Below are 27,630 nucleotides of genomic sequence, written 5' to 3'. Positions count from 1 at the left end.
GGATTCGAACCTGCGACCGTAGCAGTCGCGCGGTTCCGGACTGAGCGCCTGAACCGCTAGACCACCGCGGCCGGCTATGCACTATTGGGCAACGGAAAATCCACGATGGCTATGACAAGTGGAACATCAGCGAACTTGGCGGGTTAATGTATGGTACGGCATTATGGGAGGAAGGATAATTAGCCTCCATTTTATCGATGGCAATAGAAATGGTACAATGTATGCTGATTTCCTACGTAATCTTCTACCGATGTTACTACAAGATGTTTCACTGCATGACAGAATAGCGATGTACTTCCAACATGATGGATGTCCGGCACATAGCTCGCGTGCGGTTGAAGCGGTATTCAATATCTTATTTCATGACAGGTGGATTGGTCGTCGAAGCACCATACCATGGCCTGCACGTTTACCGGATCTGACGTCTCAGGATTTCTTTCTGTGGGGAAAGTTGAAGGATATTTGCTATCATTATCCACCGACAACGCCAGACAACATGCGTCAGCGCATTGTCAATGCATGTGCGAACATTACGGAAGGCGAACTACTCGCTGTTGAGAGGAATGTCGTTACACGTACTGCCAAATGCATTGAGGCTGACGGACATCATTTCGAGCATTTATTGCATTAATGTCGTATTTACAGGTAATCACGCTGTAACAGCACGCGTTCTCAGAAATGTTAAGTTCACAAAGGTACATGTATCACATTGGAACAACCGAAATAAAATGTTCAAACGTACCTACGTTCTGTATCGTAATTTAAAAAACCTACCTGTTACCAACTGTTCGTCTAAAATTGTGAGCCATATGTTTGTGACTATCACAGCACCGTCTATCACAAAGCGAAAAATGTGGTCCAACTAAAACATTCATATTTCTTTACGTACTTCACGAATATGTAATAAAAAACGGGGGTTCCTCTTTTAAAAAACGCAGTTGATATCCGTTTGACCTATGGCAGCGCCACCCAGCGGACCAACCATAGCGCCATCTGGTTTCCCCCTTCAAGCTAGACAAGTTTCGTTCTTTGTAGTTTTTTCGTTTGACGCTTATTTCGCGAGATATTTGGCCATGTCACGATCAGTGGACCACCCTGTATACTCTCCACTGCTTGTGTTGCCATCTGCCGTCTGTGAGTGGGTACCACATGGTGACTTCGAACATAGGCGGTAGTCGACGTCCCTACAAAGCGTTTCCATGTGCAGACGAAAGCTGCAGTGGCGTATTACGGGGGACGTTCACGCATTGCTGGTGGGTAAACCTGTCAAAGCGTTACAGTTATCACCTTTTTTGTTGATACGAAGCTGGAAATGTTGATGAACGTGAGCGGTGCTTGTTACACATCGACAGTACTCTTCAAAGACAGAATTCTTTCTATTTTAGCGTCTTCATAGGAAAAACTGAACGGAAGGCATGCACTCCAGAAATTCCGCAACATGCAAAATAGGGCCTGGGAAACGGGAAGACGAAACGGCAAGTAGTGAGGCAGCTTAGAATAAGTGAAAGTGCCGTGAGAAATCGCCTTAAAGAGGTGTGAGGCCATTTCAAGTGTACTTTAATCTATATGTCTTTTATTTTGGGGTACTGTTGGCAACGTAAAGATGAACTTGAAGTTGATACTCCTACCGTTACATTTCTGTAGGGTCTGGGAGTAATCAAACTGGAAGATTCTGAAGAACTTTTTAATTTTAGGCGGGAACTGGAAATGACGGAGCACTGCCGAGCTTTAGACCGATACTATTATGATATCACGCAGAAAGATTTCAGAAGAGCAGATCATGATCATTCCAAGAGAAATAATGCAAAAATTACATTTTCAAAAAAACAGATAGAAAAAAATAATTCAAATATTTATAGGAAATAATCCAGGAATACTGTGTAAGAAAACCTACTGTAGAGGAAAGTGTCCACAAGGCTGGAAGAGCTTATGGTATCACGAAGAATGTTTAAACAAACAAATCTTATCTAAGAACCTTAAAACGAAGCACTACAATACAGCAGCAAAATCAAAATGTCTGTATTCCAGTGAATTACAAACTGGATAAACTAGAAACATTGCAGAGAAGAATTACAAACAAAATACTGGGTCCATTAAAAAGGACAGACTACTCGATAGTAGGAAGTGACACAAGATGTATCAGATTGTAGGAAATATAACAGAAACTGTAAGCTAAAGGAAACTGATATTTTTTGGTCGCTTACTCAGAATGGACGATAAGAATCACCAAACGCATCCTCAATACCTATGTAAAAAAGATGTCAACTCAACCGAGATTCAAGAGTTCCAGAAATATTTACAAACGGCTGTGTAAGAGAAGAAAAAGATACAGGGGCAGTTGCAGAATAAACGTGCTACAGATCGAACGATTATAATGAAAGAAGAAATAGAAATCGCTTCAAAATTGACTGAGGAGAGGAGAAAGCGACATAGTCAAAGAATTAATGAATACTGGAGGGAAAGAAATAGAAACAACAAGATATAAAGGCCTGTTACTGGAAAAAGAAAGCTGAAAAGAATTTTTTTAAATGAAGCAGTGAATTATACTGTCACTTTCTGTAGATTATTTTTGCAAGAAAATCTGTCGGGATATATTATAATCAGTGCGACATCCTTTAGCTGCTATACTAGCGAATGTGTTCGGTCGTTCTTGCGTTGCACAGGTTGGATGGCCAATTTTTATGAGTCTAAATTTCGAAACGTTTCGCTCAATAGTGGCTTTAGTGACCGTGGGTCATCTGTAATTTCTCTACTATGTGAAAGTTCTGAAAACGTTCACTGTCCTTCATTTAATGAGAGCTATTCTTGGAATGTTTGATAACAGTGAACATCTTTCAATTGTGAAGTTAAATATAGAAAATGAACTATTTCTGTGCAAATTCCTTTTCTTTGTCCTCAAACTAAGTCCATGTGAACTTTTAGGCAGCTTCTTTACTTCAGATTCGGTTTTCATTTGAAGTTCAACGACGAACCAAGTTAAATTTCTACAACATAATTTACCATCATCATCAGCACCAACATCAGCAATTTGACATCTGCTGTTGGAGAAACGCTTCCTCTACACTTCTCCATCCTTTACCATTTTCAGTTGTAAGCATCTATGCCGCTCTTGCATGTTTTCCATGTCTACCAAATTTTACACACATCTCGTTTCGATATTTTCTTATCTCTTGGAACACCTTCCTTGACGCAGCTACCATCTATTCGCCTGTCTAGATTTATAAAATGTCTTGAAATTAAACCGATCGAGGTGGCGCAGTGGTTAACATTTTGGGCTCGCATTCGGGAGAACGACAGTTCAATCCCGCGTCCGGTCATCCTGGTTTAGGTTTTCCGTAATTTCCCTAAATCGCTCCAGGCAAATGCCGGGATGGTTCCTTTGAAAGGGTACGGACGACTGCCTTCCCCGTCCTTCCCTAATACGATGAAGCCGATGACCTCGCTGTTTGGTCTCCTCCACCAAACAATTCAACTCAACCCTCTTGAAAGTAGATTCAATTCTTTCTGAAAACTGTATGAGTCTCAACAGAAATCTAATTCATACGTGCTGCACCGTTCAGTAATTTAATCCACTTTTTAAAGTAGCACATTCCTTAACTAGATTAAATAATTTTTTTCTTTGTCGTTGCTGATAATTTTAGTGAATATATGGTACGCAATGAAGAAGAATCTGATAGATGTACAGTGTTTCATTGTGTGTCCTTTTCCTTGTGAAGTAGCGTATTCATGGTATTTTTCCGGTCTTGGGGGACTGCCTTCCTTCATAATCATTGTGAAAATAGCTTTGCAAATTTCTTTTGTGTACTTTGCCTCCAGCTTTCGACATTTGTATTGAAACGCTGTGACCTATACACCTCATCTGGTATTCCTTCTGGAGGTTTTTTTGCAGCATAGAAACATGTAATAAGAAATCTACAGTTTCTTCTCAATCCTTAGTCAATTTGCCATTAGCTGTCTCGAGCGACGTAATATGGTGTCTACCCAACGTAAGTTCGTATTTTATTTTCGTGATTCCGTTATTGTTGTCAGCTGTTTTTCTTGCCAAATTATCATGTGTTGACTATTCAGATTGTTTACTTTTTATTCAGCATACTCTATAATGTTCCAGTTATTATTTGCCAGCCGGTGTGGCCGAGCGGTTCTAGGCACTACAGTCTCGAACCGCGCGACTGCTACGGTCGCAGGTTCGAATGCTGTTTCGGGCATGGATGTGTGTGAGGTCCTTAGGTTAGTTAGGTTTAAGTAGTTCTAAGTTCTAGGGGACTGATGACCTCAGAAGTTAAGTCCCATAGTGCTCAGAGTCATTTGAACCAACCAGTTATTATTTGCTTGGAAATTTCACTTATATATTTATAGAAATAACCTATATGTCTGTAGGTAACTTACAATCGAGTCTTCTTTTCAAAAAATGGCTCTGAGCACTATGGGACTTAACTTCTGAGGTCATCAGTCGAGTCTTCTTTTCCACGAGGTACATTATCTTTTGCATTATCATCGTCGTGACACATATCTCCCTCCCCATTCATACGATTTTGCTTTTATCGGGCATTGAGTTACTTTCTTTTTTACTTTCCTCTCCTAATGGCATAATTCCATTATGCTTACTACCTGAGTCCCTATCTTACTCAGATACTAGCTCCTGGGAACGGGAACGCGTTATGCAGATCTTGGTGCCTCTCGCGTCCATCTAGAAAAGATAACCTGAAGATGCCTAAATAAGGCGAAACGCGCCGTTGAAAAATAAAAAACTAAAATTGCAACCAAGACTGTTTTTAACCAATGCTGCTAAGCACTGGTTTGCTGTATGCCACATATGGATTGGAAGAATTTCGTTTAATGAGTTCTGTGATTTGATCTGATGATGACAGTAGCTGGCATTTCGTACTAAAGGAAAGTACATTAAACGATATTTTGAAAAAAAATCCATAGTAATCACAGACTCATTTAGGGAATTTATTTCTTTTATTAATACGTCTTGCTGTGCTGTGTGAAATATGTTAATTTGTTGAAAGTTACTAAGCTATAAAGATTGGATGTAAAGAACACCATCTCTGATCCGCAGCTGTGCACAACTTCTTTTTTTTTATTTTTTAAAGGAATAGCATAAACCGTTCTGTGCCAGTGTATAGAGCACTCGAAAGTTCGCAGCCCATTGTCAAGCAGGCCAAATTGATGATCCGGGATTGGGTTCACAAGGTCTCATGCCCGAGGTATCACGGCGTTGTTTACGTCTGTCCCTATCGGACGATTGACTCGTAATTGCGTCCGGGATCTGTGGTGGGCAGCGCAGCCACGGCAGGCGGATGTGACGTCACGTGCGTTGCGAATATCTGCCCTCTGGCGTGACTTGTCGCACCTCCGCTGCGGACCGTAGCTCCCCGTGGCACGCAACGCGCGTGCGCAGGGCACGCGAGAACCCCAGACAGCTTTTGGCGTGTTTTACGGCTTTACAAATTATTTTATGTTCTGGGCAAGCGCAGCTGTTGTAGGGCATTATGTTAGGAAGAACACCGCTAACAGCTGGTGAAATAGTTGTTTATTAAAATGTAACTGATTTCGCGGCCTAAAGCCGCATCATCAGGTACAACCTACATGGTAAAAAGCAGAATACAGTTTCACCACGTTTTGTGAGTATTAAAATTAATGAAGGAATGTCTACAATATACTCACAGCATTAAACGGTAATAGGCATACACCCATCTCTCCTAGGCAAGCTTCGCTATTCAATGAATATTGTCAATACTGTGGCGAGCGAAAGGTAAAGAAGACGTACTCCTTTCTTTGTAATTAAAACACCATAGCATTTTGGCTAACTTTTCTTATTTTTGTGATTAGGTGTTAGTACGTAGTAATAGTCTGTATTATTCTCGCTTGTAAAGATTGCGACCCAGTGCTCCTAGTATATGACGTCAACTTGTACACATGAATAGCTTCCGCCGTTCCGCCAGCCTGCTAGTCTCTCTTTGTCGTTCGTGCGGGCCGCTTTTGCTTTGCTCTGCACCGAGCTGCGCTGCCGGCATATTGGTAAGAGACTGCCACGTGATACTGTCACACGGTAATTTGAATAATGCCGCGACTAACCATGTTAGCAGTGACAATTTTTTTTATCGCTAATCGATCCGATTTTAAATAACTTTAGCGTCCGCTCACTGTAAAATATTTCTTTTTTATTTTTAGATGGAGGCCAATTATAAAGAATGGAGCACGTCTTCTTTACCTTTCGCTCGCCATAGTATCGACGATATTCACCGAATAGTAAATTTTGCATAGGAGCGGTGGGTATGCCTATGATATTTTAACGTTGCGAATATATTTTAGACATTCAAAATGGTTCAAATGGATCTTAGCACTATGGGACTTAACATCTGAGGTCATCAGTCCCCTAGAACTTAGAACTACTTAAACCTAACTAACCTAAGGACAGAACACACATCCATGCCAGAGGCAGGATTCGAACCTGCGACCGTAGCGGTCGCGCGGTTCCAGACTGAAGCCCCTAGAACCGCTCGGCCACAACGGCCGGCTTTAGACATTCCTTTACTAATTTTAATATCCACAAAATGTGCTGACTCTGCTCTTTGCTTTTTACTATGTAGGTTGCACCTGATGATGTGGCTTTAGTCCGCGAAACCGGTTGTCTTTCAATAAACAACAATTTTACCTGCTGTTACAGAGTTATTCCTAACATCATATCTTACGGCTACACGAGGGGCAGGAAGAAAGTTAAATGTTTACTATAAGCATACAACGTCGCTACCGGTTTATCACTTTCTAGCATATGGGGGGGTCGACATAAAAGTTTTCTGGGTTTGGTACCGCGTCATAATGTAAAAAAACTGCTGCTGCTATAGAAAAGCCGCTGCAATCGTGGCCGAAACGTTGGCTTTTCTATAGCAGCAGCAGTTTTTTTTTTTTTACATTATGACGTGGTACCAAACCCAGAAAACTTTTATGTCGAGTGACTCTGGCCGCGGAAGCCTACGCAATTATATGGGGGGGTCGTCAAATGAACACCCATTACAACGGGACCATGGAATGGTTCCATTCAAAAGTAATCCCACCTGCGTTGAAATATTTACCCCACTGCGAGATTAGACGATCAATTCCTCTTTCATAGAACCCGGTCGGTCGCTGACGGATACGCAACCGCACCGACTCTTGCATTTCTTCGTCAGACTGAAGCCGACGTCCGCATATGTCCTTCTTCAGGTCGCCAAAGATGTGAAAATGACGCAGTCAAAGATTCGGGTTGTGCAGAGAATGTTTCAGTGTTTCCCAAACAAATTGCTGAAACGTAGACTTCGTCCGACCTGTAACGCGGGGGCGGACGTTTATCGGGGAACAGGCTGATCCTGTCTGACAACAGCCAGATAGCAAAGCCAGCAGTGGAAACATCCCACATCTCTCCCCGCCAAAGAAATCCAAAGCTGTTCCGAAAAGTGCCGGTAAGGGGTCGTGTGCTCATCAAGTCCTTCAAGCTTGGAACCACAATCAGTGTGCAACTCTATGAAGACACTTTGCAGAAACTGCGATGTGCCATAAAGTCAAAACGCCCAGGAATGCTGTCGGACGGCATCATCCTGCTGCACGATAACGCCCGCCACGACACTGCCATTCTAACGAAGGCTATGCTTCAGCCATATTGTTGGGGAACGATGCAACATCCTTCGTACATCATGGAACTTTCACCGTGGAATTTCACATCTTCAGCGACCTGGAGAAAGACTTGCGTGGACGTCGGTTTCAGTCGGACGATGAAGTGCAAGAGAGAGTGGGATAATGGATCCGTCAACGGCCAACCGCGTTCTAAAAAACAAGAATTGATCGTCTCGTCTCGCAGTGGGATAAATATCTTACCGCGTGTGGTGACTGCTTTTGAATGGAACAATTCCATGGTTCTGTCGTGGCGGCTGTTAGGCTTTCGTTTGACTGCTCCTTATTTGTCATTTGTAACCTAGTGGAACTTTAAATTAAGGTGTTAAGTCTTTTAGAAATAATCCTGTAATTGGAATGCGTCTCCCAGAGTTCTTCATTGACGCTAGATTTATAAACCTGAGTAAAATTTACAATTGTAGTGTCTACCAAATGGCTCTTCCCGCCAATCTGGTATTTTCAGTATTGGGTGTAAAATAGGACATTTGTTACTTATTATCTATGTGACACACCATTGGAGACCTTCTAATTGTAATTAACACCCACATACACTATAAATAATGACTTCTCAATGTAATTTTTGGCTTAGATGTAGCGTTTGTGTTGTAAATTTTTAATTCAAATGTGACTTTCTTGTCCCAGTCGACTGCTCGTGGCAAGTGAGTCTACTGGAGCTACCTGGCATATTATTCCCGTACTGATACTCGCTTGTCATAAGTGGCAGTATATGTTTCACCCACTCTGGCCAGGATGCATCTACTGATTCACTTGAGAAGGGTGTCAAAAGTCGTTGCATCCTTTTCTGAGGCAAACGGTTGTAACTGGTCCTTGTTGCTGACATTGGGACAGAACTGCTATCTAAGATGGTCCCACACATTTGCTGTCGGGGACACGTCTGGGAGTATTGTTGGCCCTGGGGTTACATAACAATCAAGGAGACAGTTGATGCCATGCCATGCCAAGGGTGGACGAGCATCGTCTGTTGAAGAATGGCACCACTGTCACGTAAGAGGTAGCACATGAAGATCCAGAATGTCCGTGACAATGTTGTGCGGTCAGAATTCCCTTAATCATTACCTCGGTGACCAATAGTCATACCCATACCATACCATGACCCACCTGAGTAGCATCGCTGTGACTTTCCAAAACATTTGAATAATGGGATTTGTCCCAAATCTCCGCCAAACTAGCCGGCGATGGTTAAAATGGTTCAAATGTCTCTGAGCACTATGGGGTCATCAGTCCCCTAGAACTTAGAACTACTTAAACCTAACTAACCTAAGGACATCACACACATCCATGCCAGAGGCAGGATTCGAACCTGCGAGCGTAGCGGTCGCGCAGTTCCAGACTGTATCGCCTAGAACCGCTCGGCTAGTGCGGCCGGCGACGATGGTCATCCAGGAGTCGTGCAGAACCGTGATACATCACTGAACACTATGCTATGCCACTGATCAGAACTCCATGCATCCTCCTCATGCCATCACTCCAGGTGCAGCAGTCTGTGTTCTGGTACTGACAACAGTGTTGACAGCAGCTGTGCATGGGATGGTAATTTCCTAGTCTGGATGCTGCTAGTCACCTGCCGGTGGTGCAAGATGACACACAATCGTTTGTAATGTAGTTGATATAGTACTGCAGGAAATCCAGTACTTGTCGTCGAGCGATAGCCACAGCTATAAAGGGGTCACGACTCACTTGGTGCTTAATACTGTGATTCTGCCTTGTGGTGGTCAGATGTGATCTACAAGAACCTCCTTTCAGGTTTCTATGCAGTCTAACTTCGAGCCGCTGTCACATCCAAATACCCTACAATTCTGGACAGTGGACGATTCAACCAGATGACCAAGTAGACCTGCACTGTTACTCCCCTTTCAAACCCGGTCACATACCGAAAACCAACAGTGGGGTCCCTTTCAAACTGTATTAGGTGCTGGTAACGCTGTCTCATACAAGTACGGGGCATACCTGCGTTCTTCACAGTGGCTACTCAAAATGTGACGCTGTTTACGCATCTTATAAACCTCAGCAGGCGTGGTAACTACACGAACAACACTGATGCTCTCTGGTGCCCATTATACCTTGCACAAGGTACAAGCTTAGGCGGGCATACGACGATAACAGCGTTTGTCTCGATTCCCGCTGCTTCCTTCTACAATTACATCTACATGTAGATCTATACTCTGCAAACCACCATGAGGTTCGTGGAAGAGGGTACGTCCCATTGTGCCGTCCCATTGTGCCAGTTATTAGTCCTTCTTTCTGTTTCATTCACGTATGGAGCGTGGGAAGAATGACTGTTTGAATGCCTCTGTGCTCGCAGTAATTATTCTAATCTTATCCTCATGATACCTATGTGAGCGATACGTAGGGGGTTGTAGTATAGCCACAGAGTAATCATTTTAAGCCGGTTCTTGAAACTTAGTTAACAGACTTTCTCGGGATAGTTAACGTTTGTCTTCAAGAGTCTTTCAGTTCGGTTCTTTCAGTAACTCTGTGACACTCTCCCGTGGATTAAACAAACCGGTGACCATTCGTGCTGCCCTTCTCTGTGTACGTTCAATATTGCCTACTTAGTCCTGTCTGGTACGGGTCCCACACACTTGAGCAATATTCGAGAATAGGTCGCACGAGTGATATGCAAGCAGTCTCCTTTGTAGACTGATTGCGCTTCCCCAGTATTCTACCAATAAACCAAAGTCTACCAACTGCTTTACCCACATCTGAATCTATGTGATCATTCCATTTCCTATCCCTACTGAGTGCTACACTCAGGTATTTGAATGAATTCTCCGATTCCAACTGTGACTCATCGATATATTAGTCGTAGGATACTACATTTTTTCGTTTCGTGAAGTACAAAACTTTACCTTTCTGAACATTTAGAGCAAGTTGCAAATTTCTGCACCATGTTGAAATCTTATCAAGATATGAATGAATATTTATGCTGCTTCTTTCAGATAGTACTTCATTGTAGATAACTTCACATGTGCAAAAAGCCTGCTTTTACTATTAATATTGTCTGAAAGGTCATTAATATACAATATGAACAGCAAGGGTGCCAACACACATCCCTAGGGCACACCCGAAATTACTTCTACATCTGATGATGGCTCTCCATCCAAGATAGCACGCTGTGTCCTCCCTATCAAAAACTCCTCATTCCAGTCACAAACTTCACTTCCTGTTGCGGGAATCCAAATAATGTTACAAGCATTATGTGATGAAGTTAGTGGACTACGATGAAAAGATGCACAGAGAGTGGCATACGTATGTCCGGGCAGCGTGCACGGATAGCCGAAATGGTTAAGGCGACCGCTCGCGGTAAGTGGGAAATCCGAGTTCGAGTCCAGGTCCGGCACAAATTTTTCATGTTTCACTACTGAATAGCAGATCCAAATGTAATACAGCTGGTGTCAAGGGATAAATTTCGAAGTGTTTCGTACAGCTGTGGACTGCCAGCATTGTCTGTTCTTTCAGACATCCGTGTAAAGATGCTCGAGTGTTGCACGCTCCGCGAACAGTTCGCGCCTGCTAGGTCACAGTGCACATCAAAGGCTGGCCGGACGTATCCGTCTGGTACTGTAGCTATGGAATGATGACGGGTATCTGATGTGGAAGGAGAGGTACTAAGCTCGCCAGTGGATAGGGAAACTGGTGAAAAAATACATCTACATCTACATCATACTCCGCAAGCTACCTAATGGTGCATGGCGGTACCACTTTCGGTACCACTATCTGATCCTTCCAACCCTGTTCCACTCGCGAATAATGCATGGGAAGAATGATTGTTGGTAAGCCTCTATATTGGCTCTAATTTCTCGAATTTTCTCCTCGTGTTCAATACGAGAGATGTATGTGGGGGGAACTAATATGTTGTCCGACTCCTCATGAAAAGTGCTGTCCCGAAATTTCAGTAGTAGATCTCTCCGTGACGCACAACGCCTCTCTTGTAACGTCTGCCAGTGGAGTTTGTTTAACATCTCCGTGAAGCTCTCTCACCAACTAAACGATCCCGTGACGAAACGCGCCGCTCTTCGGTGGAACTTCTCTATCTCCTCTATCAGTCCTACCTGATAAGGATCCAAAACAGGTGAACAATACTCAAGAATCGGGTGAACAAGCGCCTTATAAGCCACTTCTTTTCGTCGATGAGCTACACTTCCTTAAGATTCTTTCGATGAATGTGAGTCTGGTGTCTGCTTTTCCCACTATCTGTTTTATATGGTCATTCCACTTAAGGTCGCTCTGGATATTTTACGGCAGACGCTGACTCCAGCTGTTTGTCTTCAGTAGTGTAGCTGTACAGTAGCTGATTTCTTTTCCTACGTATGCGCAATATGTTACATTTATTTACGTTCAGGGTAAACTGCCAGAGTCTGCACCATCCATAAATTGTCTTCAGGTCGTTCGCAAATTCTTACTATCTTCTGGCGTTGCTACTTTGGTATAGGCAATTGAATCATCTGCGAATAGCCTTAAAGAGCATCCGGCGCTTTCTACTAGATCATTTATGCATATTGCAAACAGCAACGGTCCTATCACACTTACCTGTGGTACTCCGGATATTACCTTTACATCTGTAGATTTAGTTCCATTAAGAGCGACGTGTTGAGTGCTATCTGCAAGGAGGTCTTGAATCCGATCGCAAGTCTTCTCCGATACTCCGTAAGCTCGTATTTTTTTCATTAAATGGCAATGCGGGACGGTGTCAAATGTCTTACTGAAATCAAGGAACACGGCATCAACCTGAGCGCCGTTGTCCACCGCGCTGTGGATCTCATGGAGGAACAAAGCGAACTGAATTACGCAGGATCTCTGTTTGCGCAATCCATGTTGATTTTTGTAGAGGAGATGTTCATTTTCCAAAAACGTCGTAAGTTTTCAGCATAATTCTACACAGATTGATGTCAACGATATAGGTATAAAATTGTGTGGATCTGTCTTACGGCCTTTCTTAAAAACGGGAATTACCTGCGCTTTTTCCAGTCGCTAGGTACCTTTCGTTGCTCAAGCGATCTACGATAAATTACTGCTAGAAGGGGAGCAAGGTCTTTCGCATAATCTTTATAGAATATTATAGGTATCTCATTTGGTACTGGCGCCTTTCCACTACTAAGCGATTGTAGCTGCTTTTCAGCTCCGCGATCGGTTATCTCAATATCTGCCATTTCGATGTGCGTACGACGATTGAAAGGAGGCACACTGTTACGATCTTCCGCGGTAAGACAACTTCGGAAGAGCGAATTCAGTATTTCGGCCTTCTCTCTGTTATCTTCCGTTTCGGTGCCGGTGTGGTCGCTGAGAGAGTGAAGAGATGATTTTGACACACTTACTGATTTTACATACTACCAAAATCTCTTAGGGCTTTTACTCAGGTCGGTTGACAACATCTTGCTTTCAAAATCATTGAACGCTTCTCTCATTGCTCTCCTTACGCACATTTTCGCTTTGTTCAGCTTTTGTTTTGCTTCATTCTTGATGTCTTCCCCGACAGCGATGGCGTCTTCCAGCAGGATAACTGTCCGTGTCACCAGATCACAATCGTGCTCCAGTAGTTTGAGGAGCATGATAGTGGAACCTTGGCAACCAAGTGCCCCTGATGTGAACCAGGTGGAACAAATCTGGAACGCTATCGGGCGCCAGTTCGGCGTCCGCAAATCACCGGCTCGTAATTTACGGGAACCGTGTGACCTGTGAGTACACATCTGGTGCCGCATACGTGCAGAAACCTACCGAGGACTTGTCGAATACATGCGACGTAGAATCGATGCTGTAATGCGCTCCGAAGGTGGACTAATACGCCATTTAAACAGATGGTCATAAAGTTGTGGCTCATCAGTGTAGTTTCAGACGCAGTTTTATGGTAATCGTCAGAGCGACGTGTGACTTGCTTCGGAAAGTCCGGTAAATCAGTTTGATCGGACCCACGTGTAGATAACGGTTCTCGTAAGTCTGTAGGTAGCGCATTAAAGCAGAGACAGTCGCAGAGCGCCAGGTGTGAGGAAAGGCACGCGACACGGGCCCTTGTCCGGCCAGCGTCTACCTGCAAGGCTTCGCCGAGGAATGCCTCTAGGCACGCACTGGCCCACGGGAAAACATTACGCGGCCCATTATGGAGGATTTATTCCGCCATAAGCTCGGGTAACGGCCTCACCTCATAAAAATGACTCTAACGCCGTCTTCTCTCTTAAATACCGCCGCATTCGCGCCTCTCATAGCATAAACGTAAATCAGATTCGTGCACATCGTTAGCACGGAATGTAGAGTTCACCTAAATGCATTTTCATGAAATTACTAAATGGCATGACGAGAGTATGTAAGGGAACAGTTATCGATACCACCTAAGATGTATCGCATCTTTGCCTCATCAGTCTCTGCTGGTCCCAAGATCAAAACAGGGGCCAGAAATTCTGGTGTTAGTAGATTTCTGCTGCTATAGCGGTGGTTGAAGTGATCGCTATATCAAGCAGAAATCTACTAACACCAGAATTTCTGGCCCCTGTTTTGATAAGAACCGATGTAGAATCTTCCTACACGTCGATCAGGGGCGTGAAGATGGCGTAGTAAAACGCTGAAACTGGTAGCCAAATAAAACAAGTTTGAAAACTAGACGACCGGAAGGTGTTTAATTTGACATCCTGAATTGATACTCTCTTCTGTGTTCCCTTCGCGAATGCCGGGTGGGAAGAACGACTGTCGATAAGCCTCTGTAGTAGCTCTAATTTCTAGAATTGTCTCGTCGTGTTCATTTCGACTAATGTATGTGGGAGGAAATAATATATTTTCCGACTCTTCCCGGAAAGTACGTTCTCGAAATTTCTATGCAAAATGCCTCTCTTTTAGCGTCTGCCATTGGAGTTTGTTGCCGGCCGGGGTGGCCGAGCGGTTCTGGAACCGCGAGACCGCTACGGTCGCAAGTTCGAATCCTGCCTTGGGCATGGATGTGTGTGATATCCTTAGGTTAGTTAGGTTTAAGTAGTTCTAAGTTCTATGGGACTGATGACCTCATATGTTAAGTCCCATAGTGCTCAGAGCCATTTTGGAATTTGTTGAGCATCTCTGTAACGCTCTCCTGCCTACTAAACGATCTGTGACAGGAAGTGCCGCTCTTCGTTAGAGTTGCTTTAGCTACCTTGTAAGGGTTCCAGACTGATAAACAAGACTCAAGAATTGGTCGAACAAGTGCCTTGTAAGCCACTTCTTTAGCGGATGAATTACATTTCATTAAGGTTCTTCCTGTCAATCTCTATGGCGTCATCTTTTCCTACTATTACGTGGGGGAGTTCGAAAATAAGTTTCCCCTGTCGACTGTGGTCAGAGTTGTGTGTGAAAGGAAAAAAAAGAGAATGAGACATTAAAGATAAGGCATATCTTTATTCTTCTACATAGTTTCCAAGTACATTGAGGCATTTGTCGTACCGCTTTTTAAGCTTCAAGAAGCCTTCCAGGAAAAAAATCAGGGCGTTGCATACGGAAGAAGCGTTGAACGGCTTGTGTGACGTCAGCATTGCTGCCAAAGCGCCTTCCGCCGAGAGTCTTCTTCAAAGCAGGAAACAGGTGGAAGTCACTTGGCGCGAGATCCGGAGAAACAAGAGATGCAATATGGTTTTGCGTTGCCGTCGCCGTGTGTGGTCTCGCATTGTCATCCAACAGCAGAACGCCTGATCTGAGAAGGCCAGGCCGCTTTTTCCGGATCACGTCTTTCAATTTCGACAGAGTGGCACAGTACCGCGCAGCATTGATGGTTGCATCCTCCAGAAAGTCTAGCAGCAAAACTCCTTTGGCGTCCCAGAAAACTGTGAGTAGCACTTTACCTGCAGACGGAGTGCTTTTGAACTTATTTCGGACAGATGATGACGGATGTTTCCACTCCACGGTTGCGGCCTTCGATTTAGGCGTTTAATGGTAGACCCACGTTTCATACCCCGTCACAATACGAAACAGAAGGTCATTGCCAGATTCGTGGTAACGCACGAGCTGTTACAGACTGAACGCCATGCGTTGTTCCATGCGTGTCGGGATCAGCTGGCGGGGCACACATCGTGCTGACACCTTCCTGTATCGAATAATGTCGTGGACGATCTTGTGAGCTCGCTCATGTCCGATTCCAAGTTCTGCTGCTACTCCATCGATGGTGATACGCCGGTTCGCTTTAATCATGTCATCCAGCTTCCTGATATTTGCATCTGTAGTGGCCGTGCGCGTCCGTCCAGGTCTCGGTGTCTCCTGCACTTGCTAACGTCCATCACTGAATTGCTGGCACCATCTCCGCACCATTTGCCTCGACATCACACCTGACCCATACACCTCAACAAGGCGGTTATGAATTTCTGTGCCTGATACTCCACGTGCCCATTCATAGCGGATAACAGCTCTCACTTCCGCCTTTGACCACGACTCCAAAACACACCTTCTCTCCATAGCTTCGTGAAAAGACCGAGCGGCTGGCTTCCGCTTTTCGCAGGCACTGCGACAGCGCCATCTGCTTGATCGTGGTTGATCTCTACCCAGTGATGTATCGGTGTCTTACCGCGTTCACCTGCCGTGTCGTCTTTTTCCCATATCACACAACTCTGCCCACAGTCGACAGGGGAAATTTATTTTCCAACTGCCCCTCGTAGTTTTGTTTGGTCATTCCACTAAAGGCTCTGAGCACTATGGGACTCAGCTGCTGTGGTCATAAGTCCCCTAGAACTTAGAACTACTTAAACCTAACTAACCTAAGGACATCACACACATCCATGCCCGAGGCAGGATTCGAACCTGCGACCGTAGCGGTCGTGCGGTTCCAGACTGTAGCGCCTTTAACCGCTCGGCCACTCCGGCCGGCCATTCCACTAAAGGTCGCTCCTGATAGATACTCCTAGATATTTGACGTTTCTTACTTGACGTTTATTACTGTTTCCAGCAAGTTGTCATCAATTGTGAAGTTTTACAGTAGCTGATTTCTTTTTATGTGTGCGTGCTATACGTTACAAATTTACGTTCATGGTTAACTACCAGTCCCTGCACTATTCTTCAAACGTCTGTAGGTACTTCTAGAAATCGATATTGTCTTCTTATGGACAACCGCATGAGCTGGGAACAGCTTTAAAGAGCTTTCGACGCATTCTACTAGATAATTTATATACACTCTGAGCTGTAACGGTCCTACAAAATTTTCTTTTGGTACCCCCGAAATTATCTTTACATATGTCAATTTGATCCCCTAAGAGCAACGTGTTGAATTCTGTCTGCAAATTTGGTCCGATGCTCGGTCAGCTCGCATTTTTTTTTTTCATTAAAAGACAGTGCAGGACAGTGTCAAAAGCCTTCCTGAAGTCGAGGAACACGCCATCAACCTGAGCGCTGTCGTCTAAAGTGCTGGATCTCATGGATGAAAAGCGAGCTGAGTTTTGCTGGATCTCTATTTGCGGAATCCCTGTTGATTTATATACAGGAGATTTTTGTCCTCCAAAAATGTCACAATTTTTTAGCATAAAACATGTCCCATAATTCTACAACAGATTGACGTCAACAGTATAGGCCTATAATGACGTGCATCAGTCCTACGGCCCCCCTTGAAAACAGGTGTGACCTGGCCTTTTTTTCCAGTCGATAGTTACCCTTCGTTGCTCCAGCTATCTACGATAAACAGCTGCTAGAAGGGGAACAAGTACTTTCGTATAATCTGTATAGAGTCTCATCGGGTCCTGATACTTTTCCACTACGAAGCGATTGTAGTTGTTTTTCTATTCCGCGATAATATCTGTCATTTCGACTTCGTACGATGATGGAAAGGTGGGACCGTGTTAGGATCTCCCTCGGTGAAACGGTTTCGTAAGACCGAATTCAGTATTTTGGCCTTCTCTCTGGTATCTTTTGTTTCCATGCCAGTATTGTCACTGAACGAATTGAAGATTTCGAACCGCTTATTGACTTTACATAAGACCAAAATCTCTTAGGGTTGTTAATCAGATAGGTTGGCAAAATTTTACTTTCAGAGTCACTGAACGCTTCTCCCATTGCTCTCGTGACGCTCATTTTCGCTTACTTCAGCTTTTGTTTGTCGGCAAGGTTTTCATTTCTCTTGAATCTGTGATGGACCTCTCTTTGTTTACGTAGCAGTTACGGCTATTAAATAACTGTGGGTCTTTCCCATCCCTTAAGATCGTTCTCGGAACGCACTTGTCTAGGGCATATTGAACGGTGCTCTCGAATTTTTTTCTATTTGTGCTCCGCATCTTGGTCCCCAACACTGAATGTTTTATGTTGACCACTCAGACAATCCTGTCACTCCTGCTAAGGAAAAATATTTTCCTACTTTCCTTAACATTAGTTGTATTACTATAATCATAGATGTTATCACAGCGTTATGATAAGTGACAACCCTCCTCTGCGTTAACTGATTCGAGAAGTTCGGATCTAAGACGTTATCTTCACAAGCTAGATCTCTGTTTATCTGCACGAAGCAGTTTTCGGACAAGATATTCAGAATAATGTCACACGAATCCTCGCTTTGGTACCGGTTTTGACAGAACAACTCTTCCAAACCATACCTGGCAAGTTAAAACCACCCTCTGTTACAACGGCATGGTCAGGAAAATTGCTAACGAAATTCTGCAAGTTCTGTTAGCGAGTAAGATTACTTTTATTTAAAAATCTCATAATTTGTTTTAAAATTAAATTATTATTTTGATGAAGGAGACCGCTCTATTAGTTCCTAATGCTAGATCACGTCTGGATGGCTGTTGACAAGATCATTTTACGTTCGAAAACAATGTGATTGTTATATTCTCCGGTTACTCCATAACATTCAGAATAAGGGTTATCGCGAACTTTTATTTGGTGAATTTGGGTGAGGAATGATCCATGATTAAATCTCATGATAACTGTAGAACATATAAACCTTTTATTCACCTTATTTCTGTGGATCCAGGGCTCCGACGGATATTTGGATGTATTTATCCATACTGTTTACTGCGTGTTGATGACTGATATTCATCTTCCCATTGGCGCCTTGTTCTCCTGTAAATTGTAGTCTTAGGGGGTGATGGCGTTAATAATCTGTTTTTAAACGTGCCATTTTGAGCGGCGGTCTTCGCTAAGTCATGGACTATTTCATTTTATTTAAAATTCGCGTGTCCACGCATAAACTGTTTAGTTTAATATCAAGGTGACTTTCCGTCATACCATGTTTGTTTAGTCAGACGTATTGCAGAGTGACAGTAGTCATTGACAGGACACGTCTTATGGGCACAGCGTTATGGGTGATATCAGTGTTATACAGGGACGTTGTAACTAAAATTTCGCTGCATGAGCCCTGTAGGCGAAAACTATTTACCGTTTGGGTACCTAACTTTATACGAACGATTTTCAGACCATGCGCTGCAGGATTTGCGTTGTTAGTATGGTTGAAACGCGAGCATCGGTGTGCATTACAGTTGCAGTCAGTCAACATGGGTCAGGACAATGCGTGCAGGACAGCTTTTTTATCAAAACAACAGCAACAGGGCTCCTTCTCTTCGCAAGTATTGACTCATTAAAGGAATACGCAGTTGTCCTCTTCCCGCACTGGGGTTGAAGAACATGGCTCGGATGTTCAAATTAACTGGCGATTTGGGAACTGCTCCTGGGAGACGCTGACGGCCAGTGGCGCCACAAATTATTAAAGAAGCTGCTGTTGCTACGGGTTACAATTCTGGACACAATGTGCGATCTTCAAGCTGTCCGCCTGCTTGCCTCCCGTGCAGCGGGCCCGGGTTCGATTGCCGGCCGGCTTGGAGATTTTCTCTGCTCGTGGACAGGGTGTTGTATTGTCCTCATCATCATTTCATCCTCATCACCAACAGGCGAGTCGCCCAATGTGGCGTCGACTGAAGTAAGACTCGCACTTGGCGGCCAGCAGTGCCATACGATCATTTCATTTTTTAAATCACGACAGCTGCACAGTCCATGGTCCGCTGTTCCACACGAACTGCGAACAATTGTGAAATGGTATCTCTAGTGAGATTCCAAGCTGTCGTGCATGCAGATTGTCATGACATTGAGCAACCATTGTAATTTGCACAGTAAATATCGTACGCAATTAAGAAATGTTACCCTCTGTGGAAATTAAAATGTGTTTCTTTCAGTGGTTTATTAGTTATTTCTCATCTGCATGTCCTTACAAATGTTCTCAAAAAGTTGCACTGCCCTACGATCACTCTTTTTTTCATGTGGGCCCTCACACGTAGCAAAAGTTGAATTATAACCAACCTGTATCATACCTCCATATAGTTTTGTTTATTTTTGGCACACTCACTTTTATGGACACAATCATAACTGGTTTCGGCAGTCAGAGGCCATCTTCAGATGCTGTGGGCGGCATTTGGTGAACAAATATTCATGCATTAACGACGCATGAACATTTGTTCACTAAATGCCGCCCATAGCATGTGAAGATGACCACTGTGGGATACGATTGAATCATAAAAACGAGACTGTATCAAAAATAAAGCTTTATAATGGGTCAATTACTGTGTCCTTAAACGGGATGTCTTTCTTTCTTTTTTTCTCAAAATTCGAGAGTAATTTAAAAAAATATATTCATACTGTTAAATTGGCTCAAATATTTTTTAATTTCACAAAATAACTTTACAGGCCTTCAATGTAATCTCCATTCTTTACAGTAACAGCAGCCCAGCATTTCGGCAACTCTTGTATTCCCGGAAGGACAGCATCTCTGTTTATGTGTGTGATTACTCGGGTCACTCCGTATAAGCCTCCTTAATGGTTTGAAAAGTTTTCCTCTGATTAGCTTCTCGAGTTCTGGAAACAAATAAAATTCTCACGGGCTCATGTCAGTACTGTGGGGTGGATGGGGAGGATTGCTTGTCCATAATTCTCCGAAAGTCTGCGAACTGGTTCGGCAATATGCGGTCGAGTGTTATGATGCAGAATGACCGCTCCAGCTTAGAAAGTGTCGGACGTTCTTTGGTGGATCTTTGGCCGCAAAACACTTCGCACAAAGTCCGAGTAATAACACCCTGTTACAGTAGTTCCCTAAGGCACTCTGTCTGTTGTTATCACTCCATTCTTTGTCATAACCCATAATGCTCCCCAGCGTGGCTTATGACTGTTGGCGATGGCATTTTTTGAGCCGAGGAGAATCAGGATGTTTCCACTGGAACAACTGAGATTTCGATTCAGCTTTATAAAAACTGATCATCCTCTGCGTCGTGGTGTTGAAGAAATTATTGGGCGATTCTCTTGCGATTTGCTTTTTGCTTTCCACGTAGATGTTAAGGAACCCACTGAGCAGCGACTTTTCTGTTGTTTCTCGGTTACGGTTCCGAGTATTGAAGAGACGGACATGTTTGGTTGTTTTGGAGTTTCTTCGCGTGTTTTGAATCGATCTCGTTGCAAAATGTTGTCAATAATGGCTGTGGAACAGTAGTCCTCAGGTTGTCTTTGTGCCTTTGCCAGCCTTCGCGAAAACTAGAAGCCCACCGTGGTACTGTGTCTGCATCCGGTACACCGTCCTGACGAACTTCAACGAGAGCGTTGTGAATTTAGGAAGGTGTCTCTCATTGAAAACTTTTAATTTTGATGTAAGATCGCTGGTCAGTACGTGAGATTTACCTGAATCGTTTGCTCCCTCCATTTCAAATCAGAACATCTCGCTCACAGCATAAATTATCATAACCTGGAAACACGCGTTGATAGCTGAACTGTTTGGCTCATAACTTATGTTTAGTGCGCGGGAATCTTTCCATTGTCATGGACGCGCATGCGCTCTGTGCAAAAGTTCTGAAATGGCCCTCGAACGGTACCTGGAGAGTAGCTTTGTATAGTAAACTGTTCACAGTGTGAAACTTCCTGACAGATTAAAACTGTGTGCCGGGCCGAGACTCGACCTCGAGACTTCTGCCTTTAGCGGGCAAGTGCTCTACCATCTGAGCTACCGAAGCACGACTCACGCCCTGTCCTCACGGCGTTACTTCCGCCAGTACCTCGTACCCTACCTTCCAAACTTCGCACAAGTTCTCTTGCGAACATTGCAAAAACTCGTTCAAATGGCTCTGAGCACGATGGGATTTAACTTCTGAGGTCATCAGTCCCTAGAACTTAGAACTACTTAAACCTAACTAACGTAAGGAGATCACACACATCTATGCCCGAGGCAGGGTTCGAACCTGCGACCGTAGCGGTCACGCCGTTTCAGACTGAAGCGCCTAGAACCGCTCGGCCGCTCCGGCAGGCCAAACATTGCAGAACCACACTAGTGGCCATTAAAATTGCAACACCACGAAGATGATGTGCTACAGACGCGAAATTTAATCGACAGGAAGAAGATGCTGTGATATGCAAATGATTAGCTTTTCAGAGCATTCACACATGGTTGGCGCCGGTGGCGACACGTACAACGTGCTGACATGAGGAAAGTTTCCAACCGATTTCTCATACACAAACAGCAGTTGACTGGCGTTTCCTGGTGAAACGTTGTTGTGATGCCTCGTGTAAGGAGGAGAAATGCATACCATCACGTTTCCGACTTTGATAAAGGTCGGATTGTAGCCTATCGCGATTGCGGTTTATCACATCGCGACATTGATGCTCGTGTTGGTCGAGATCTAATGACTGTTAGCAGAATATGTAATCGGTGGGTTCAGGAGGGTAATACGGAAAGCCGTGATGGATCCCAACGGCCTCGTATCACTAGCAGAGGAGATGACAGGCATCTTATCCGCCTGGCTGTAACGGATCGTGCAGCCACGTCTCGATCCCTGGGTCAACAGATGGGGACGTTTGCAAGATAACCACCTTCTGCACGAACGGTTCGACGACGTTTACAGCAGCACGGACTATCAGCTCGGAGACTATGGATGCGGTTACCCTCGACGCTGCATCACAGACAGGAGCGCCTGCGATGGTGTATTCAACGACGAACCTGGGTGCACGAATGGCAAAACGTCATTTTTTCGGATGAATCCAGGTTCTGTTTACAGCTTCATGATGGTCGCATCCGTCTTTGGCGACATCGCGGTGAAGCGTGTATTTGTCATCGCCATACTGGCGTATCACCCGGTGTGATGGTATGGGATGTCATTGGTTACACGTCTCGGTCACCTCTTGTTCGCATTGACGGCACCTTGAACAGTGGACGTTACATTTCGGATGTGTTACGACCCGTGGCTCTACCCTTCATTCGATCCCTGCGAAACCCTACATTTCAGCAAGATAATGCACGACCGCATGTTGCAGGTCCTGTACGGGCCTTTCTGGATACAGATAATGTTCGACCGCTGCCCTGGCCAACACATTCTCCAGATCTCTCACCAACTGAAAACGTCTGGTCAATGGTGGTCGACGAACTGGCTCGTCACAATACGCCAGTCACTACTCTTGATGAAGCTGCATGGACAGCTGTACACTCCATCCAAGCTCTGTTTGACTGAATGCCCAGGCGTATCAAGGCCGTTATTACGGCCAGAGGTGGTTGTTCTGGGTACTGATTTCTCAGGATCTATGCACCCAAATTGCGTGAACTGTAATCACATGTCCCACGCCCTGGTTCTCGGGTTCGATTCCCGGCGGGGTCAGGGATTTTCTCTGCCTAGTGATGGCTGGGTGTTGTGTGATGTCCTTAGGTTAGTTAGATTTAAGTAGTTCTAAGGTCTAGGGGACTCATGACCATAGATGTTAAGTCCCATAGTGCTCAGAGCCATTTGAACCATTTTGTAATCACATGTCAGTTCTAGTATGGATACCTGTTTATCATCTGCATTTCTTCTTGGTGTAGCAATTTTAATGGCCAGTAGTGTAGGTATAGACCAGGCGAGTGCTAATCGTGAGGAAAGCGGTGGGTAGACTCGAGCGTAAGACGGCGGCGTGTGGTACGGTAATGGTTATCGGGTGCGCGCGGCTCGGTGTGTGGGGCTCGTCCCCCCACGGCCGGCCACGGCTGAGCTGTCGCTTTGAGCGCCGGGCGAGGCCAGGCCCGGCCGCCCATCCGGTGCGCCGGTGGCGGCAGCGCACAGCCGCCAGTGCGACCGCCGACGCCGCCGCCAGCGCTGCGCTCTGCTGTAAGTCCGCAGCTGTCTGTCTGCCGACCCCTGCACTCAGCACAGCACCAGCCCTGCACACCCGTCTCGAGGGCGGCCACTGCGATAACTGGTCACTTGCTGCACGATCCGAAATGCACTCATCGATCCTTTAGCTGTAATCGACATGTAAACAAGCCAGATGGCGCTACTAATGACTACGATATATCGCAAATTCCAAGGTATTATGGAAGCAGTATCGATATTCATACATCGGTGTTGCACTGCCGTGAAACGATATTGTGCTCCTCGAATTGTATCCTTTGTGGATGACGGACTCTAAGTGAGAGTTTAATAAATGGGTTTTGTAGTACCGACAGCGGTCTTAGCGCTAACTGGTCACTTGCTGCACGATGCGAGATGTACTGATCGATCCTTTAGCTGTAACCGCGATGTAAACAAGCCAGCAGGCGCTACAAATGACTACGATATATCGCAATTTCCAAAGTATTATAGAAGCAGTATCGATATTCATATATCGGTGTCACACTGCCGTGAAACGATATTCTGCTCCTCGAATTGTTTCCTTTGTGGATGACGGACTGTAACTTAGACTTCAATACATGGGTAACGAAGCGCTTTCTGATTTCGATACAGTTTGTTGAATTATCAGCTGGAGGTGTTACAGAAACATTATTTTCTGGACCGTGTGCAGCTTAGCGCAACGATCGTGGTGTTGATGAAAATTATGGAAATTTAGGCACAAACGAAATATGTTCGAAACAAGAAGATAGTTTCAGGGTACTTATACTGCAGTGCATCACAGAATCCATGGTAAAACCATTCCGATGGCGTGCATTTTGGCCAGCACACACACACACACAAACACGCAGTATTTGGTGTACTCGTCTTTGCAGTAAACGAACACTGAACATACGCACAAAGAGTGACAGGATACTGTAAAGTCAAGAATATCTAAATACTTTGCGTATATATATATATATATATATATATATGTGTGTGTGTGTGTGTGTGTGTGTGTGTGTGTGTGTGTGTGTATGAGAGAGAGACAGAGAGAGAGAGAGAGAGATACTTCATATAAGAGAGCGAGAGAGAGAGAATGAATGTGTATGTCTGTGTAAGCTGGCTAAAATACTCATTATCGGTATGAATTAGCCATGGATAACAAGATGCAATGCAGTGTAAGTACTCCAAAACATAACGATCTTTCCGTTTCGAACATATTTCGTTAGCCGGCTGGAGTGGCCGAGCGGTTAAAGGCGCTACAGTCTGGAACCGCACGACCACTACGGTCGCAGGTTCGAATCCTGCCTCGGGCATGGATGTGTGTGATGTCCTTAGGTTAGTTAGCTTTAAGTAGTTCTAAGTTCTAGGGGACTTATGACCACAGCAGTTGAGTCCCATAGTGCTCGGAGCCATTTGAACCATATTTCGTTAACTTAGGTCTAAGTTTCGGTTATTTCCGCCAGCACCATGGCCCTAGTGTCCAGCTGCAAATGTTCCACAAAATGGAGATCCTTTAACACCTCCATCTGATGATGAGCCTCCAATAGTTCGAAAACTGATTATTGGTACAATAAACAGTGCTAGACTAAAAACCGAAAACGGCTCTGAGCCAAGTCTGAGGTCATCAGTCCCCTAGAACTTAGAACTACTTAAACCTAACTAACCTAAGGACATCATACACATCCATGCCCGAGGCAGGATTCGAACCTACGATCGTAGCAGCCGTGCGGTTCCTGACTGAAGCGCCTAGAACCGCTCGGCCACCGCGGCCAGCACCTGAAAAGCGACTGGCTGGATTTTATACCTACATAAATCGCCGATTGTGCTCCATGTTCTGTGCTCTCTAAAGTGACTGTTCATTAGTCTGTGTGCATCATTTACGCTACCCTTTTTTTAATCTTCTAGCTCATGATATCTTTCCTCAGTCCATACATTTTTAGCTCTTCTAAGTTTCCAGGTAGTTTCACTTCACTGTAACATATATTGTTAGTGTTCAAATTAAACATGTTTGTTTTTCATATCCCTATTGATTCCACCATTTCATCTGTCACCCACTGCTACCTCTGCATTTGCGAATGCAGTCATCTGAAGAAGGGCATATATGATTCAAATTGGTTTTACCCTGAACAAAGAATTAAACATTTATAAAATAATAACTTCTTGCGTTTAATTTTCTCCCATTGCAGTCTCGTAAATTCAGAATAATGTAAAAATCTTTCATATTTCTACTTGCTACTTACTTCTATTCGCATTCTATATATGCAGTCACAGTTGTCGCACACGCTGCGAAATGTTGCTGTTGCGGTCTTTGGTACTTCGGAGACTGGTTTGATATAAGCCTCTCCATCTTTGCAGAGCTAGTGCATCTTACCTTCATTTCAAACTGTTTACTGTAGTGAAGTCTTGGTCTCTCTACCATTTTTACCATCTACGCTTTCCTCCATTTTCAGACTGACGATTCCTTGATACTTCAGGACGTGTCATTTCAGCCTATCGCTTCTGTTAGCCAAGTTACGCGAACTATTTTCGCCATCATGTCGGTTTTTGTATTGATTGAATATAATTAACCATGTCTATAAATTTTTTAATTTAAAAGGAAGCGATGAAAACTCTTAATATTTTTTTATAAAAATTGAAAAAGTTTTTGACAAAATTTTGGAGCTCTTCACAGTATTTCGAAATTTAGATATATTGAAAATACCGAAGTTTCACGTCCCATGTATCGTCATCATCGATTTTTATCAATGTCGATGCCTTAATTCTTCGGAATATTTTGCGCAAACACTGATGCCGGGATTCCAAATGAAGTGACGTCAGTGCTCTGACACCTCCTTGCGTGCGCAAATGCCGAGATTCGCGCAGCGCCACTCCTATCTCCTCTGTAAAGGTTTATGACGTTTGAACTTGGTGACGCCATTGGCCTTCCACCCAGCACGGATTACAGTCGTTCGACTATCACCAGATGGCTCCACTTCGGAATATCATTACTCTGTTTAACATTTCGTCAGGTGTCGCGACAAATACAATGAAAAATGATTTCACTTACTAAAAATAACATAAAACTCAATTTTAAGGATATATACAAAATTAGAAGCAGATAATTATTACTGGTACTGATGTATCAAATACACTACAGCTCTATGAATCTGCAGCGTATTAATAGGGCCCGAGTCTAACGCTTTGCATATGGTTTTTCGGATAAATGCTTGCTGTTTGCCACCTTTTTCCGGAAATATTGCAATGTTCATTCGAGAAACATCGATTCAAGTTATGCGTGCGTTGTATTTCAAGTACAATGAATTACACGTATAGATTAACCCGTTAGCTGTACAGCTTCTTGAAAAACTATTCATTAATTAATTTTTCCTTACATTTTTCGTTCGCTTCTTTCATACGGTCTGAGCTGATTATTAAATAACTTTGTTCCTTGCAGTTAAATCCGTGTAATCAGGTAATGGGCAAAGGGCTTCCAAATTAAGAACGTTTAGGAGGGGAGTTCAAGTTCCGGCATTTGTCTTACAACCAATTGAATGCTCTGGAAAAGCTTTGTCGATACCATGATACTACACACGTTTATCATTCTTGAATGACGCAACCGATCTGCCCGACATGTATTGCAGTATACCTGACCGTTCAGTATTATTATTTTTTCTTGTTTTTGCGCCATGAGAGTAGAGGCGGCTGCAGTAGAATTCGATTCTTTTCCGGCCAATCCCATCAACCTGTTAGTGGGGCAAAGGGATTCACAGTAGTAAATATTTGAAAAGAAAATTGCAGTTTCGGTATTCGACTGATAAGGAAAGGAAACTTCCCAAAAATTTTGATCGGAAGCAGAGACTGAAACATTTATTTAAAATTACAATTTACATTTATTTGCAGTTTGAAATTGTACGTAAATTTTGCTCTGGCTGCAAGGGTGATGTTTTAAACTTTTTTATTGCAT

The 27,630-nt window shown here is 44.0% G+C and overlaps 1 protein-coding gene across 6 annotated transcripts in view; it reads left to right on the top strand.

Moving 5' to 3' along the window:
* LOC126092418 (sorbin and SH3 domain-containing protein 1) overlaps nucleotides 1-27,630 on the top strand; it is a 1,056,812-nt gene that overhangs the window by 388,603 nt on the left and 640,579 nt on the right. The gene's annotated exons all lie outside the window — the stretch shown is intronic.

Source organism: Schistocerca cancellata, chromosome 1, assembly GCF_023864275.1.
Source record: "Schistocerca cancellata isolate TAMUIC-IGC-003103 chromosome 1, iqSchCanc2.1, whole genome shotgun sequence".
NCBI lineage: Eukaryota > Metazoa > Arthropoda > Insecta > Orthoptera > Acrididae > Schistocerca > Schistocerca cancellata.
This window is presented reverse-complemented; position numbering and strand designations above follow the sequence as displayed.